The sequence below is a fragment of the Frieseomelitta varia genome, unplaced genomic scaffold (genome assembly GCF_011392965.1).
Source record: "Frieseomelitta varia isolate USP_RPSP 00005682 unplaced genomic scaffold, Fvar_1.2 scaffold_934, whole genome shotgun sequence".
NCBI lineage: Eukaryota > Metazoa > Arthropoda > Insecta > Hymenoptera > Apidae > Frieseomelitta > Frieseomelitta varia.
This window is the reverse complement of record NW_025110739.1, coordinates 28,814-46,874: the sequence shown is the minus strand read 5'-3', so window position 1 is coordinate 46,874 and position 18,061 is coordinate 28,814. Positions and strand designations below refer to the sequence as shown.

The following is an 18,061-nucleotide window of genomic DNA, read 5'->3' as shown; positions in this document are numbered from 1 at the left end:
AAAAATTCGCCTAGAACGAACTACGAATATTTATACAAACTCTTATTTTTATGGCGAGATGATAACAAAAATAAAACCTAGATAGAAAATTGTTCTGTAACAATATTCAGTAACACTACAAACACTATAATAAGTAAATTGTTCTATAATACCATAATGAGTATTATTCTTTAAATATTCTACGCATCTCTGTCCATTCTGCGTATCTTGTTCGTTTTTGTATCTTCAAACGTATAAAATGTCACAGTTTCGTCATCACGAACGATCAAACACGACGCGCAACTATCAAAATTACAAATTACCGATCGGTCCAATAAATCGCAATCCAAGGTTCCACCAACCTTTTCAATTCTAATCACCCAATTTAATCCTTAATTTGTATCTTTAATCGCCCTTCGCTGCCCAAAACGTCCGGATTTACAACCGACTCGTAAATCTTCGCACCGAGGCGCAGATTATCGTAACGCAGCAACGTTGTTTCTAAATTTCGGACGCGTGTCCGCTGCTCGAAATTAGTCGGAGTTTAGCCAGCATCGTAATAAATCTAATTAACGTGCCGCTAACGAAATTAATTAACCCGTGGCCAGCTGTCAAAGGGACAATCGTTCGTTTTTAATAACGAAATCCCGGGACGCACCGGCGACGATGGGAAAAGAATGGGAAGAAAACAGATGTGCGTGAAAAGAAAGAAAGAAAAAAAATGGCGAACAAGCTTCGTGCGAAAAGGGACATAGACAGCGGATAAAGATATTTTCGGGAGACTATTGGCCCCCCCTTCCACCTTGTTGATCTAATGATGCGGCCGCGACTGAGCGTACATAACCATTACCTAGCCGCAAGATAAAATGACGCCGTCATCGATCAATAATGCTGCTAACGGCAGAACCGAGCAAGGATCCCGTAAAATTGCACGCTCGCTGAATTCGCCCGCCGCGCCGGTTGGAGCCGATAACGAGACTTCGGTAAATTAAACGGGAGTTGGGAGAAATTAGAATTACGTCACTTGACCATTACGTGGCGAACTCGGTAGTAGTCAGTTGGATACTTCATCATAGGAATTTTTGTCCATTTTGTAAGCGTTGACGCAACATTTCACTTCTCCGATTCTTCAATTTCTATTATAAATATTACATATAATTCTGCCTTTTGATAATGAATGAAAATTTCCAACATCAATATTTTTCCATCCAGCTGTGTCTTTCGCAAAATTTATTTTTCTTTCTTTCTCTTTGTTTCTTTTTTTGCAATTTTAGAAAATTTAAAGACAGCGAAGTATTTTTATAATATTACGAGGTTTAACGTTATCGACAAAATATCATAACAAGAGATTTGTGTGAAATATCTATTTAAAATTACTAAGTTTCGAACTTAGCAATCATACGACTGTTGCACGATAAATGAGGCGAATTATGGTTAGATGAATCATAAATGGTAATTTGACGAAGAAATTCTTGATTCCAGTTGCCCAACAACGACGTCAGAGATTAATTTGGAATTTTTAATTGCTTTACCTGTGCAGACTGAGAATCATTTTATTTAGGAAAATACTGTCTCGATCAATTCAAGAATAGAAAAAAATTTTATAAACTATTTTCATAAAGTGATTACTAGATTCATTGATAGAAAATTTAAATGCGTCCACTGCGTGTAATTAGTTGTAATTTATTTATACGAAATTTGAAGGCACAAAGGAAATATATAAAATATATCCACAATACAATTAGCTATTGTAATACATAATAATGAAAATTATATTATATTATATTAAAATCGTTTATTAAAAATCATTTATATTTCACGAAAGATAATGTATTTTTTTCTCTGGAAAGCTACGAATTAATCATTTTAACTATTCTGATAGTTTTAGTGGTAAAAAGTAAAACGGAAATTCTGAAACTGGCTGAAAAACCTTTCATAAAATCGTGTTCCACGTACTACGTCTGCACAAACACTTTGCCATCGTGCGTGCAGATAACAGTATCATCGATCAATGATATATGTTGTTAAGGTTTCTGAGCTTACGTCTGGACGATAAGCATAACCCAGGCCGTGTTTCTATCAGCTTTTTGATAAGTGGTGACGAATCGCTAGGTTCGCTTCTGACGAGAACATTCGAGCGCACACTCGTCCATTCGTTGCAAAATTCCATTCAAACTCGACGATTTTTCATCCCGATCACGTGGAGAATCATACACAACCTCCGCTCAAAAAACTCTGGGACACTGTTTTTGTTTCAAAACTGGAGAAATTAAATAATACTTTATGCGACAAAAAAATTCGTTAACATGCAAGTTTGTTACGTAATAACGTTAAAAACGTTTTAATGCATTTTTTGCACCTTTCGTGTGATAAAATATAATAAAATAGGTCGGTACAAACAGCTCTTTTTATATTTAATCGCACGTGATTCCCTCAAAGTATCACAGGTTTCCATATCATTGAATATATCTTTTGAACGATTATTTTTTTTCAGTATTCCAGATTTGTAATAATTAACAATTTCAAAATCCAAAGACTCTCAGATTCTTTTTATTTATAAACTCCTTTGAAATAACTCGCGAAAAGATCGCTTAGATGGAATAAAAAATATCTTTCCCTCTTTAAATGTTAAATTTATGTTTGTCGGAACCTTCGAGGCATATTGTCAAAAATTTAAGTTTATAGAGATTCCATGTTATTGTGAATATTGGATATACTGAATATATGTGATTTTTAATAAATTTATACACCGACCCGAAGATCTAGCGCATCTGCTAAATTTCGAATATTAAAAAAGACAAGTATTTTATACATTTTATAAATACTAACTATTAAAACTATACATAAAAATTATAAATTTTAATTATGAAACAAAGAAATAAGAAATAATTATATTTCTTCCTCGTTCTCATTATTGATTAGTTGTTGTTAGAAGGATTCTAAAATCCTGTTGCATAGTCGCCAAATATTTTCCATGCAACTATCTCTTCTGTAAAACTACAAACTATATTTAAAAAAATACAAAAATGAATTACATCAGTTTGCATGTCAAAGAACGATCGTTAAAGTTTAATTGAGGATATTTCGATTGATTCGACCAAACGAAAATTATCTACCCACTGGAAACGAATCGTTCTTATTTCGACTTACGAAAAATGCGAATCTCGCGCGGTACAACTTAAAATTTCGCGTAAGTACTCCGAGACCACGATATTAAACATCCCTCCGACTAATTGAGTCATTTCTGATATTTTTTTTCCAACCATTATCACGGTGACCTCTCATAATGTCCTCGTTGCTGTTCAAAGTATAACTTTCCATAACCAGTTTTTGCGATCACTCTTAAACTGTAATCAGACCGCGGCTTATTATTCTTTTCTTTCTTTTCGTTAATACAATACCCATCTTAATTATGTATCCCAGCGTAATTATACGCTGTTTGGGCATAAAACAAAAAATTGTGAAATTTGATAGAAAGGCATGAAGTCATTTCTGATTATGCTCGCGTGTTCAAGGACACCTGTCAGAACATATCTTGTATCCTTTTTTTATTCTCCGCGAATTAATTGAATAAATAGTATCTCTTTTTTTAATTTCACGCACCTTGAATTCAAAAATTCTTCGATTTTCAGATTTTACGTACAGTAAATTAAGTATAATCAAGTGGATCGAATATTGGCATCCTTCCTTTTTTTTTTTTTTTTTTTTTGAAATGTCTTTTTAGATAAGTGTATTGATATCGAGTATATTTTTTAGAAAATAGTATCTATTTCTGTAGTTCATTTTGTATCTTCAGAACATACGAAATTAAAAATCGAAGAACTTTTATCGAACTCTTATCTTAACCTATCGTCTTTTCTGTCTTTTAGCATCGTTCACTGAAGCTCTAGTTTTTAAATTCTTCATCAACGTCCTCCTTCTTGCCCTCCTGCCCTTATTTTCCACCCAGTGGAAAACGATATCTGTTGCTTCTTCCATTAATTCTCCCTGAGGAAGCTGCTGCTCGAACGTAAAAACCAAAATTTGGTCTTCGCCATTAGCGGCGGCGAACTTATTCCGAGTCCTCCGCTCCTTTCTGCTTCGATTTTTTGGTCGATAAAATGGAATTTTTGTTTCCGCCGGAAGTCTTCGCTTTTCTAGCATTTATATCCTTTTTCCATTTAAAGCTTTTTCATTTTTTCATCTCCAAAACTGTCAACTTATTTCGGTTCCCAGGGCGTTCTTCGTAAATTCGCTGACCCTTCCGACTAAATCAAATGTATTCACATTCATATTTAACAATTTTTCTCGATTTCAGAGTATTCGAATCCAAAAAAAAAAAAAAAAATAAATAAATAAACAATTCGAAAAAGAGACAATCCGATCCTAGTAACTGAGATACAACTGTAAACTATCGCAATTTCAAAGCAGCCCAATTAGAAGTTGATCTTCAGTCACAATAAATATCACCCGATATCAACCAACCTCGAATCGTTTCGTAAATCCTCATCTCCCAAAAAATTCTAACCCGACCCAATTCAAATCGTCCGAAACCACCGCGTGGTTCTTTAGAAACAGCCAGTGCTGCAAGTTCGGAACTAAGAAGGAGAACGTAGAGAAGCTATCGACGAAAGCTCGCGGGCTGGTTACCAGCTTATAAAGAGGCGATAAACATAACCAGAGGCTCCTCTGTATCGGCTTGCACGGCAGACTGGAAGGTCGCTGGTTGTAGAGGAGGGTTGCTCGTCGGTGGGAGGATCCACGTGTGCTGGTTTCCCTCGTGCCGGGAAACGGAGGACGAGGAGGAGCACGGGGGTGACTGCGAGCGCAGAGAGGGTGGCTAGGAGGAGGAAGAGGAGGAGAAGGGCAGGAGGCCGGCCGGGTTATCGATTATAATCATCGGCGTACGGGCGCCGCGACGGATCCGCAGTCATTAGGGACGCCTGAGCGTCGTTCCACCTTATTCCGACTGCCGGAAGCGAGCGGAGGCAAGCGTTTGAATATCTACGCAGCGAGCCGCATAGCGAGTGAACAGCCGCCGCTTGTAACCACCCTCCTCCTCCTCCTCCTCCTCCTCCTCCTCCTCTTCCTCCTCTTGCTCCTTTCTCCCTGCGAGTTATTTCTCTTTGGACTCGTTCGAGCGGCTGTTGACCTTCCGCGAAAGAATTTCGCGCGTTCCTCGATGCTCCGCTTAAACCTCGCGCTAATCGTTCACGCCGGGATTTTCTATAAGCGTCGGCGTCCCGACGTGTCATTTACCAATCCTACGTGTCCTTTTTTTCCGGGATTTCGATCGTAACGGGACGCGTTACAAGCTTTCGCTTTTAAAGACAATGGCGCTGCGGCTTGATCTCGCGATTGACGAACAGGGACTATGCTGTAAATAAAGTGTCTTTCGATTTCGTAGACTGGATCATGCGCGAAAGTTTTCGAATACCTGCATGAACTCCAAAAAAAAAAAAAAGACAATGAAAAATTATTGAAAAGAAAAGTCAAAGCTATATTCATAACTTTAAATGAGTTACTTTTGTGTGTTTTTAATTGTTACGTGGATCACTGTTTGCCCTTCGATCCAGACAAGCTATGCTTTCTCAATTTCGTTCGAACATGATAAACTCACTGCCCGCTCTAAAAAAGAAATAATAATAATTATTCGTACATTCTCGCCAAGTACTTATCTCGAAACTCCTGGCTCTCCCTGCCGGCTAAATATTACATTGATCGATCATCCTTATTCAAATACAATATCCAACCGCTCGACGAACGATGCACGCTTCCAACCCCCCTGGCAATCCAGCCACGAAAAGCGCAACGAAGCTTTCATCGAACCGCTTCCCACGATCGAATCGTTGGCGTGCTCGGTTATCCGAAACGGCGTATCGCGGCGCAGCCTGCTCGATAAAACGACGTTCCACCGCTAATGAGCAGTTATTAATCGGTCGGCTCCCATATTCGCTGATCCAGAAATTTCTCGCGGGGCCTCGCGGGAGTGGAAACGCCGCGGCACAAAGCCCGGCGAAAGAATATCGATTATATCGAGCCAGAGGAGACGGACTAACGCACGGGAACGGCGAGCGCGGCCGTGTCCGACTTTGCCGAATAATCACCGGAGAAATTTCGGCGTATTTGTACAGGGAACAGGCGGAGCCCTCCGCGTCCAATATTTATGCGAAATGGCATTTCCGCGTAAACAAAAGTCGCCTCTCGCCATCCGTTATTGTACCGTTCAAAAATACCTATCCCCGGAGTGCAGTCTCAGTTTTCATGAGATGTAATAACTAACTCTCGGATATCGCAAGCTTACGTAACTTTGTTGTAAGAAATGAAAAAGTCGTACAATAATCCACTTGGTTTCATGGACGACGAAATTTCGGAAATTCTTGAATTTTTGTTTCTCGTAATAACTATATTATTTCAAATATTATTACATATGCTATGTATAAGTGCTCTCTGTGGATTTTTTGCCAAAAATGCAAGGACACTGACTGATTTAAGAGTAACAAATAATTCTAGCACAAGAAATGTAAAGTAGAATCCGAGACACCGTTTGAAAAATTATTTTCAGTACCAAATACAAAATGAACGGTTACTTCATCTGACGACCAAATCGTGAAATGATTCAAATAAACTAAGACAACTAGCGTCGTATATTTATGCACGTATATTAAAAATTATACCCAGATAGAACGTACTTGTAAAAAGATGTGTTTCTCTTTTTAAATTATTAGACTTCTCTAAACAATGCTGTTCCTTTTCCACAAGTCTTCTTTCAACGTTAGAGTATTCTGACACAGACCAGTTAACCCGACGAATGATAGTTAATATCGAGTCAAGGTTCGACGATATATTATTTAAATAATTTCTCAAATATTTTGTTCATACAATGCTCGAGCCTGCCTGTGAACCCACGGCGGAAGCGAGGGCGGAAAAAGGGCGGCGCGCATGTTGACCTTCGTCGAAAACGAGCCAGGAATATTTATCGATTATCAAAGTTTAATAATCTGCATAACGAGCTCGCCGTTTCTCCCCGTTGTTTTCTTCCCTTGCTCACCCTCTCCCTTTCTTCCCCTCCCCCTCCCTCCGCCCACTCTTTCTCTGTCTCTCTCTCTTTTTGCTAGAGCCAGCGCAATCGAGATCACGTGTGTAACTTTCACCCGATATTATTTTAAGCGCTTTTAACGAAACGCCCTGCCTCCACCCTTCGACCGATAATAACGAGCGCGAACGCCAGGCTACGTTTCAGCGGCCGCTGACTAATTACACCGGCTCCATTAATGACCGCCGCCCGATTCCCAGCGAACTTCCAGCAATAAATATCCCTGTCCCGCCAGCTACGAAACGCGTTCTGCGTTTCTCGCCCTAGAAACTGATTTCCCTGTTTACGCTGGTTTTTTCTTTTTTTTTTTTTTTTTTTTTTTTTTTTTTTTTTTTACGAAGCGCACGAGAACTTGGATTCGAACCTGATCGAGAATTACTTCGAGATTCGAAAATAACGGAGTCACTGAGAATTCGGAGAACTCGAAAGATTACCGGATTGCAATTTGTTCGTGTGTTGTTGTCGTATCTCAGACACGTGGATTGCAAATTTGCGTTTTTTTTGGGGGGGGGGGGAGAATTTTTGGAATTTAAAAGATAGAAGCTTGATAGAAAGTTGGTAGAAGCTATTACGTAGGTATTAAATGTTATAGAAAGTTATTGAACGTTGGATGTTTTCAGATTATGCGCATTCTTTCGAATTTTGCGTTTCAAAATTTAGAAATTTAGAACAAAAACTAAGCTGCTGTCTATTTACATGCACATCGAAACTTCTCATAATTCTCACACTTCTTCAAACATGGTGTATTGGTTCCTAATATTAACTCAGAGTTGGAGATTCATAAATTATTATCATATGTTGTTTGTTTTCTGTTTCCTTATATTTTTTCCATTCTGTTAGCGCTGCTGAATTTTTTGACTACTTTCCCAATCTATGTACAATCTGTATCAAAGAGAATGTGTGACAAATTTATTATTTTTATTATTATCTTTTGCTACAGAATTCCGAAATGCTTCAAAGCGACACGAAACCATGATTTATTCAACGGAGCTAGTCCCAAAACGTGCTTCGGGTTCTCGAAATTTTCCGCCTGACTCGTCCCGAGTCCCAAGCACCATCAGATTCCCGATATTTTTGGATTCTCGCACCCGCGCAGCTGTTTTCCTTTCGTACACATCTATATGTATGTGTTTTCTTTTCTTTTCCTTCGTTTTGGGTAGAATTTCGGTGGTCGAGGTTGGAGTAAATGGGGTGATAAATTGAAGGGTTGAAGATACGTCGGGGACTGGGGGTTTAATACTCGCACCGCTGTCGGTGGTTTTTTCCAACCCAAAGGATTAGTTTCCCTAATTTTCCGTGTGGTAGCCAGGTTTCTGGCGTTCTTCACGTATTCTGCGGTCTCTTTGGGAGAAATGCGTGTAACACAGTAGCCTGGGTAACGCTATTCTTTATTTATGCATCTAGAATCGTCCCATTTGCAAAATAAAAATTTATTTATTTATACTCTTGTCAAGGGATCTCGATCAAGAAAATTTTGAAAGTGAAGTCTTTCATGTTCGTGATTTAAATTGATGTCGCTCGTTTCATTTTTCTACACTTCACGCAAACATGATAATATTCTATGTCTCAGAAATTACAGTGTTTTTGAATATTTACAGTTTAATCAAAAACTCATTGTCAGAGGCAATATAAAACATGTGTAATTAATGTGTCCAATTCCGAGCTAGTCGCGAGTATCTTCTCATTGTCAGACTACTTTCAAGACCACTTCTGATCGCGAAAATAAAAGAATTCTCGATAATAAGGTCTGATATTTTCGGGTTCTTCCACTGTTCTCCAGACTGTCCGCCGTAGACGATCCCACGGTGCCGATACGATCGATCGTCGCGGGTGTTGGCAAACAGAGAGACGACAAACGCGGCGCTGGAACCGCAATTTAGGCAATAAACCCGGTATCCGTGGCCGCGCGTCGTGCAATAAACTCCGCACTACGTCTTCGGAACAATGGGACATTCTAGAAGCGTTACACGCAACGTTTGGCATCGACTGACGGTGGCTGGATCAGCCGTTTGCCAGTAACGCTCTCTCGGGCCACCGCCACCGGGAGGGCGATCAATCATCCCTTTTATTCCACCAAGAGCCGCGAGACGCTGTTCTCGCGAGCCGCCGCTGGCGTCGCGACGACCGCCAAGATCGCATCTGCCAAGGGATATTTAGAACGGTGGACCGCGAGAGAACGAGGTTACCACAGTCCAGGAGATGGTGGAAGACAAAGGTGGATTACTTTGGTGCGATCGGTTGTTTTTTCACGAGGAAAAGCAGGTCGTTGTAGGGAGGATTGACGACTCGTAAGGGACAGCGTCTGATTAACACTTCGACTACTGAACCTCATCGTCCTGTGCCGGAGTCATTTCGACCCACACGGGTATCCCACTAATACATTTTAGGGTTGTCCGGACGGCTCACCGAGTGACAGTCGCTCGAGACCGATATTGTAGTATAGTGACAGACATCCGACTCATATAGGAGCATGTAGCAGTACAAGGGACAAATAATAGTCACATGAATAATAAAGTTATATATATTTATTATACATTTATGTCATTCAGGAACGTCTTGTGCAAATTGAGCAAAAGAAGACAAAGAAGGATTGCTCGTTGGCAATGAAGACATTGCGCCAACAAATAGAAACAACGGAGAAAGTAATAAAAAGAACAAGAATAATAATAAAAATAGTAAAATATTAGAATAGTGCTAAAAACTAAAATCTAAATAGTAAATACAAAAATAATACAAAATACTAAATACAAAAATAGTATAAAATACTAAATACTAAAAAAAATAATATATAATATTATTAAATACCAAATACTAAAATACTAAAACAATAATAAAAACACTAAAATATAAAATAAACTTTGAAATAAAAAATTGCTTCGATTTGCTGCACACGGTTTTCTTTCTCAGAATGTTACCAGAAACTGATTTTTTTTCGTCGTTAGTCGTCGTCACTTAGGCGTCGTCAATTTGGCGAACACATGGCACGCATGCAACACAAACAGCTCCTAATACAGATCAAAACTGTGACCTCGGCACAGTAAGCGAAGAGTTTGATCATTTGACTTGGTTTGAAAGTTCCTTGGTTTTTGTTGGTAGAACTCTGTCTGTGACGAACATTTACCCGAATCAAATTTTGATCAGTGTTCGATTAAATCTTCGAACATTTACGTGTTAAATCTATTTCTCTAATCGTGAATTCCTATTAGGTATGTGAAAGAAAAATGAACTTTAATTGTAATAATAGATACAGTAATATGTACTAATGATACATGTCCACTAATACATGTTCTACTGTATAATAATTGGTTGTTCTTTTGTTCCTATAAACTCATTTTATAAGGTATTTTACTTTCTGATGTAATTTTTATTATTTTCATTGTTAAATATTCAGGATAGAAAGAGTTTATCGATAAGATACGTATTGTTTTGTGATTTTTGGAGAAGAAATATTTGTGATACTAAAGAGATACTGTGTGAAAGATCGATCAGATCATGTTCTGGCAGAATTTGCAAGTGATAATATCTAAATCGTTGAATTACAATTCGGGAACATTAAAATAGCCTGAATGGGGAAAATTCTAGATTCACACAGACGTCAGCAATGCTATTCAAAAATATATTTCTCATCAGAATAGAACTGGATAGGAAAAGATAATACTTAATACTTATTACAGAGAATTATATCATTAAACAAATCTCACAGTGAAGTGTAATAAATCAAAAGTATAATAAATTAAGGGAAATTGATTTGACGTGATTGTAAGTATAATCGTGAATTTAAAATTTCGAGGATTAGTCGACCTATTAAAATGCAAAGGAACAACAAAACCAAATATGCAATGACAGTAGATGTGATCTCAAAAGAAAGAAATCTTTGCTACATTATACCCTTATTTAACCATTGATTTTCCTCCAACATTTATTTTTATAATGTCGGTGCAACAAATGACATTAACCTACTTTCGTGTCTCGTAGCAATCAATTAATCCCTCCGCTGAAATTCTCCTCGCAGGAAATAAAAATTACATTTCGAAAGGTAAAAGAAACTTCACCAGTCACTCATCCACGTAAAAACCAAGCTCGTTCGAAATTCACATCCGTAATTGTAAGAGGTAGAAGAAAAAAAGGAAATAACCCGATACTAATCAGGTGCAACGAGGGTTTAACGCGATCTACGCTGAACGTAGAATTATCGGAGAACGGTTCGCATGTATTATAAAGCGCTCGGTTCCCCAGCTGGAACGGTTCTCGCTGGGACCGCGAGTCACGCCACGTGAAATTTCACCGTCTGTCGCTTCGTTTGCCTCGGTAATTCCCCGCGCGTAACACGCGGCACGGCAGCAGTTTGCCTCTTCGTAGAGTGGGGGTGGGAGGACTCTGAAAATTTCAACAGAAGTTTTTCTGGGTCGTGATTGATCAGGTGCACGCGTCGCTCTTGCTGAAAATTATTCTCGCCCCGAGCGAAGTCGCCCGAAAATCGCGCTCGCTTCATAACCGATCATTAACCGTAATAAGTAGCCTTAATGCCATCAACTTTTTTTTTCTACAAGGTGACGTCCTTCCGACGACGTGGTCGCCGCCGAGAGGATCCAGCCGGACAGGGATTAATCCAGCTCGAATGTTTGCGCGGTGGATCGATGATGACTTTGCCGAGAGTGTCCATTATTATCGATCGCCGGAATCGAGATGTGTGTCACTCATTCAGGCCAGATTGAAGGTTTCGCAGACGAACACATTGCCTGGTAGTTTTCAGCTTTTCGAATATATATCTACTTACCGCGTCGTGCATGAAAGGATTTTGAACGATTAACTGACGAGGGAAGGTAGGTAGGTTTGAGGTGAGTCGCTTTTATCTCGTATTTTTTGTGCCGTGAGTGAAGAACAGATTGGAAGGATCTGAAATAATAACCATAGTTCAAAGTAACAAGCCTTCATTTGTCAATCTAAAATCTGAATGAAATAAACGTGATACATATATGATAATACATACATGATACATAAATGATACAAACGTGATACATAAATGATGTAAATACTAAGAACGTTTCTTCTGCATTGCTTGAAATTTGTTGTTGCCAATTAATCAAGAAAGTTCAAGGGGGACTATTATTTGAAATTTAATATCATTAAAAATTTAATAAATTCCACGTCTAATGAAATTCAAGAATAAATAAAAGAGTTAAACGTTAGAAATTAAATATATGAAAAATACTTGTCGTACTTCTTCACTTTTTTTTTTATAATAAACGATGGTTTGATAAAATTATTATTCAACGTTCTGGTCGTCATATTTATAGGTCGTGAATTTCGAAGGAAGAGGAAAAATAATCGTTCAGCTTTTGGTCATCAAATTCTTGCTTCTGCCAGGCTCTTGCTCATCGTATCGCCGAAGAGAGCGATCACAACCCTCGCGTCGGAAGAGGAAAAAAATAAAGAAAGAAGAAGAAAGTAAAAGAAGGAGTATTAGCCCCTTACTCCCGGTAAATAGCGTGACCCACGCGACAGGGGGGGGGGGGCACGTTAAAGAACCGCCGTGTCCCGTGACCACGAAAATTCTGCCGTGCTCCGAGAACGCTTGAAAACCCGTGCAAAGCCGGCAATATAAATTACCCATATCGCGTCCCCGTATTCCAGTCGCCACTAAACTGCCAGTCCCCAACTATTTCCCCTGGTTTCCCGGCGCGCATCACCCGTCACCAGGGGTTGCGTTCGTTCGACCCTCGCCGTCACCAGCCGGCTTACTACGGTGGGCGGTGCCCATGCCCAGCACCGCGAAAACAAACGAATTTTTAATTGATCACCTGCTAATGAGTCGGCTGTCGAGAAGTAGCAAGAGCGAAAGAGGAAGGGGTGAGAGAAAGAAAGAGAGAAGGAGACCTGTGTACAGGAACGTGGCTCGAAGTGGAAAAGGGAGAAAAAGAGAGGAGGGGAGAGAGAGAGGAAGAGAAGGGCAGAGGTTAGGTCTAGGGTCGAGGGTGGAACACGAGAAAAGAAAAGGAAAAAGCAGCGTGGCAGACGGTTGAAACTTCATCATCGACCGTTTCGAGTCTTCGACGAACGATGGCTGGAGGAGAGGAGAAGCTGGTAACACGGGGGCGGTCCGAGAGGGTGGGTTCAGACGCGTTAACCCTTCCGCGTCGCTTCGTATCCAAGTTGCAGAATTCTTAGTTTCTTCGAGGAGGTGGGAGGGGAAGTTAACGGTAAGTGTGTTAACTTGAGTTGCTTGCGGCGAGTACGGAGTCTGTCACGTATCTAAGCGCGACGGAATTTTGGTTTGTTGATGACTAGATGGAAAGTTTTCGCGTGTCTTTACGGGAATGAGAATGGAAGAGATGGAATTTGAAACGGATTCTGTTATAGTAAAGAAGAAGGAAATTTTTCAAACACCAAACATTGTATTCTGCGCAGTCTTCTCTTTAACTGACAATGACCGTGTCCAGAATCTGATGTTGTGTAGAAAGCATATACGTAATAATTTTATTTCATTTTACTAGGTCGTAAATGGTCGAAAAAATGGCAGCGCTGTACCACTCCCGGCAACTGAATGATACTTTCAAAATACTCGGACAAGCCTCATTTCTCTCGCAGCCTCGATCGTGCATATTTCTAACATTCTAATCACCCGTCGAACGCCAAAAAAAAAAATCACTGTGCTGGAATTCCTTTGACCGACTCCACCTTCCTCTTCCAACAGCTAACAAAACAGCGGCACGCTTTAAACTCGAGTTCTTCCACGTATAATCCACCTCACCCGGTATATTGTAATGTAACGCGAAACAAAAAGAGAGAGAGAGATAGAGAGAGAGAGAGAGAACGGAGGCTGGATGGAAGGAAGAACGGTTTCCTCCTCTAACGAAACTTTTTTCCCCGGTGCAGATTTACACGGGCATGCGTTAACGAGCGGCACACCGGTGTAATAATTAGTGCCACTATATACCGTGACTCGCAAACGGCCGGGTTCACGCGCACACGCACCCACATGTACACACACACATATATATATATATATATATACACGCGCGCGCGCGCTTACACATATATACACACATAGATAGACGGTGGTATGGAATTTCCAGGCCGATTATCAGCGTCCTGTCGGGAACGGGCCACCGAGGATCGTGGCTCCGCTCGAATATCGATTCCTCGAGCTTATCGGCCCGCTTGCATACCCTTCAGCCTGCTAGCCCCACGTCGCGCGCCACTTTTTTTCCTCCCCTTCACCCCCCGCTGTCCCGGCCGGCTCGGTTTTTGCCCTTCGACGATGCTTCCGCGAGGTTTTCGAAGGTCCTCTCTCCGGGGAGAGCTAAAATAACGCGAGTTCGTCAGGGACGGACTGTTGGTTTTCGTTGGTCCCTCCCATACTATCGCTCGTTTCTCTGTTTTCTTCGTTTTTTCTCAGAGTTGTTCGGCCTTCTCTCTTGTTCTTTCTCTTCCTCTCCCGGTCGCTGGTTTTCTTTTCCTCGTTCGTTGCTCCGGGGGGGTTTAGATATTTATACGCGGAGGCAACTGAAGGAAAAACAAGAGGCACCGGCGGTGAAATACGACGCGACGCGACGTCAGGACGCGAGCAGCAACTTTCGAAATGCCTCCTTCGAAAGGCGTAATTGGGGAGTAATGGCGGCAAACGAAGCGCCGGGGAGGAAGAAGAAAGTGTCCTCTTGTTTGTGAGCTTGCTCGAAAGTGATGATTAACCCTCTGAGCTACGAACGCCTGTGTTTGGCTTAGGCACACATATAGTAGTTAAAAACTGGCACTGCAACGATTAATCTGAACATTTGTATTCGTTCTGCATTCTTGTGTATTTAAAATACACGTGTATAAATGTTGGCAATCCAATTGTCACATACGCGTACGTACGTGTATAAGTATACTGTTGTTCAAAAATTTTGAACACTCTTCGTTTCTAATAACCAGCATTTCGTCGCTGATGATAAAATTTTTAAATCGTGTGTGATTGTATTACTTTCATTATAATTTTATTGCAAGTAATGTACATCTATTACGATTGTGGTATATTAATTGTACATACTTATATTCAATTTCATTAACGTGTTATTAGTATATTAATATTTATATAGATCAATATATTCGTATATCATTGAATTTTTCAAATTTTGAAACAAGCGTAACGCGTGTATTAAAATACCTCATATTTTTGACTCAGACAGCTATGATTTTCAATTATAGTGAATTGCAGAGGTATTCGTACCATCTGTCTACAATTGAAAACTTTGAACGCAATACAAATTCCAAAATTCGTATCAACGAGAATTAAGATCAATCCTCCGAGTATTTAGATGATCTTACAATCAATAATAAAATAATTGGTTTGCTTATCAAGCTCCAAAAAAAATTGAAAACGAATGTATTCTTAATTTGTCATATGCTTCTCATTATTATAATTTGTCATATGCTTCTCATTATTATAATTTTAAGCATTCGAAAATTTCAAAATTTTTACTCATTCGATCATCGACAATTAAACCGATATAAATATTTCTGTATATTTTCTGAAACATGCAATTGATTTCTAAAATCTTTGTATTCTCTTTTTCCTTTTATCTTCCTCCCTTTTTTCCAGTTTTTAATGTAAAGTTTTTAATGTTTTACAGGGTAGATCGATAGAGGTAAAATGGGTATTGTTTGTGGGATAGGTTTTCATGCGGTGGAGGGGTCTTTTCGTGTGAACAGCTGTGAGCAGCTGCGATTTTGTAAATATTTGTGGGCGTTGCTGTTTTCTCGGAACGTGATTTTTTTTTTTTTAAAGGAGAAAAAATACGCTTTTAAAAAATTCATGCCGAAATGGACGGCGCGATTAAAGCGTTCCAAAGGGCGATAGATCGATAGTCCACCACGGCGCGAAATTATTGTTGTTATCGCGTATTATGCGTTCGCGTTTTTTAAGGTACGATCGATCCACGAATTAAAATGTATGAAATTGTATGAAAAATTTAAGCAGATAAAAAATCTCTCTCTCTTTGCCAGATAAATTTTTTTTATCTTTCGTAGGCATCGAAAATACACGGCGATAATTTTCGCGTTCTCGATTTGTTAAAAATATCCTTGGCTTTTTGTTTTCATCGCGAAAAACGAACGAACGAACTAATGGTAAAATCAAAATGTATAAAACTTCATCTAATTGCAAAGCAGTGCCCTCGCAACGACCAGACTAGAATAACAATTTTTTTTTTTAAACAAAAATCGATAGTCTTTGTTCTCTGTGAATCGAAGATGGTAAAATCACCTATGAGGTAAGTTTCGTTTTTCATTTATTTCTTTCCATTTCCATTTTCTACTTTAACGAAGACCTATACACGCAGATTTACTTACGTGCTTTCCGACTCTTCCTACTCCACTTTAATCTACTTCTCGTAGACCTTCCTCCCTAAATCTACTCCCAATCACAATCAAAACCCACGAGGTACTTCGCTGAATACTAAACCGAACTCCGGTCATCTTTTTCTTAGGTTTCATTTGATACTCTAGCAATAAGTACTGCAATTAATCTGTATGTTTTTTTCTATTTCTACTCGTATGTTGTTCTCACACATCTCCTACATACTTTTGTATAAAATATATATACGGCGACTGTTTTGTTATCATACAGCCATTCAAAAATTTGAAGATATTTTATCTTTAATAATGAAATTTCTTAATGATATGTGTTAATATATCAACAAGATTTTTCAGGATGCAAGTTAAGATTTCGAAAGAAATGACAACTTTTTCTATATTTTGTGTCCAGCAGCGAAACTCTAATTAAGGACATTTATTTAAAAGTCGAAGATATAATTATAATATCCTCGTCTCTAAGGAGGAAAATAAAAAAAAAAAAACAGAAAAAAGAAAGTTAATTTCGTTCGAAAAAGGGATAGGGTGCTCCAAAACTTTTTATCGCCAGCGTACATAAGCAATATCTTATGGTACACCCTAGCAAAACATTTTGCTCCGCTTTACAGCGTTTGCTTCGCGAAAAATCCTATAAAACCGCGTAAACGTGCGATTCCTTCGAACGAGAGAGAGTTGGTAATCGCGGGGAACGCACACCAGCGAACGTGGCGGATCGATTAACCGGTGCGGCAATTTCGAGCGAAACGGCCCCGTTTTTAAGGCTTCTGCGTCTCGACGAGCGCCGGTGGGTACACCAATCGTCGGCGTCTGCGAATTTCGATTTCGAGAAATCTTATCTGACGACGTCGCCCTGCCTGCCTGCCACCCACTCCCCCCCTCGCGTTCTCCATCGTTCCCTCGCAACTTTTCCGCCTGGAAAAACGACATTGTCGGCGGGAAAATATCCGCGTCGTTTCTCGCGGCACGCCAGCTGAACCTTTGACGGCTAATTATTTCGCTTAATTAAAGTGAAACCCGATACGAACTCCCCCTCGCCCTCCTCCCACCTGGTCGGAAAATTAAACAACGTTTTCGTAATCGAGCAGCCAGCCTTCTCTTGCACCACGGCTCTCGTCTTCCACCTGGATTTATTTGCCGAAGTAATCGCTCACTTTGCGACCCCTTGCGAACGAATTCCGCCGATACGGCGGCAAACAGAGGTATAGGTTGAACGTTGCTTCGGGAAATTATAAAAATTGAACAGTGTTGTACGTCTGGTCTCAGCTACACCGCGAAGCGAGAAATCAGTAGTAGTAGTATATTTTTATTTCAGCCTCTTTGGCCTTGAAATTGACTTTGGTTTTACATTGCATTTATCCTTGCTTTTACATATTATAATATTTACATAATATTTTGTATCCTATTTTGCTTTATCCTATATTTATATTTATCTTAACTATGCTATTCTTTTGTCTACTTCATATCTTAACCTAATTCTTTCATTTTATTTCATGTTTATTTGTTGCTCTGCGAGGCGAGAAATCATTTTGGTAAGGTGTTTCTCTCGGTGAAATTATTCCCAAGTATCTTCTGTCGAACACCATTTAATTTTGATTTGCAATCCTTGGGCATTCACTTTCAATTGAAAAAGGTGTGAACGTGATTTAATAATGAATT

General features: G+C 39.6%; 1 long non-coding RNA gene across 4 annotated transcripts in view; it reads left to right on the top strand.

Annotated features, from left to right (window-relative positions):
* The window catches only part of LOC122537849, a 175,424-nt gene extending 159,888 nt beyond the window's left edge, over positions 1 to 15,536 (top strand). For 2 of the 4 annotated variants that reach the window (XR_006308701.1, XR_006308703.1), the window contains 2 exons: positions 11,605 to 11,892; positions 12,352 to 15,536. This is a non-coding gene — a long non-coding RNA (uncharacterized LOC122537849). The remainder of the gene's footprint in view (positions 1 to 11,604; positions 11,893 to 12,351) is intronic. The other 2 variants (XR_006308702.1, XR_006308704.1) reach the window with 2 other exon arrangements.
* The last annotated feature ends 2,525 nt before the right edge of the window (positions 15,537 to 18,061 follow it).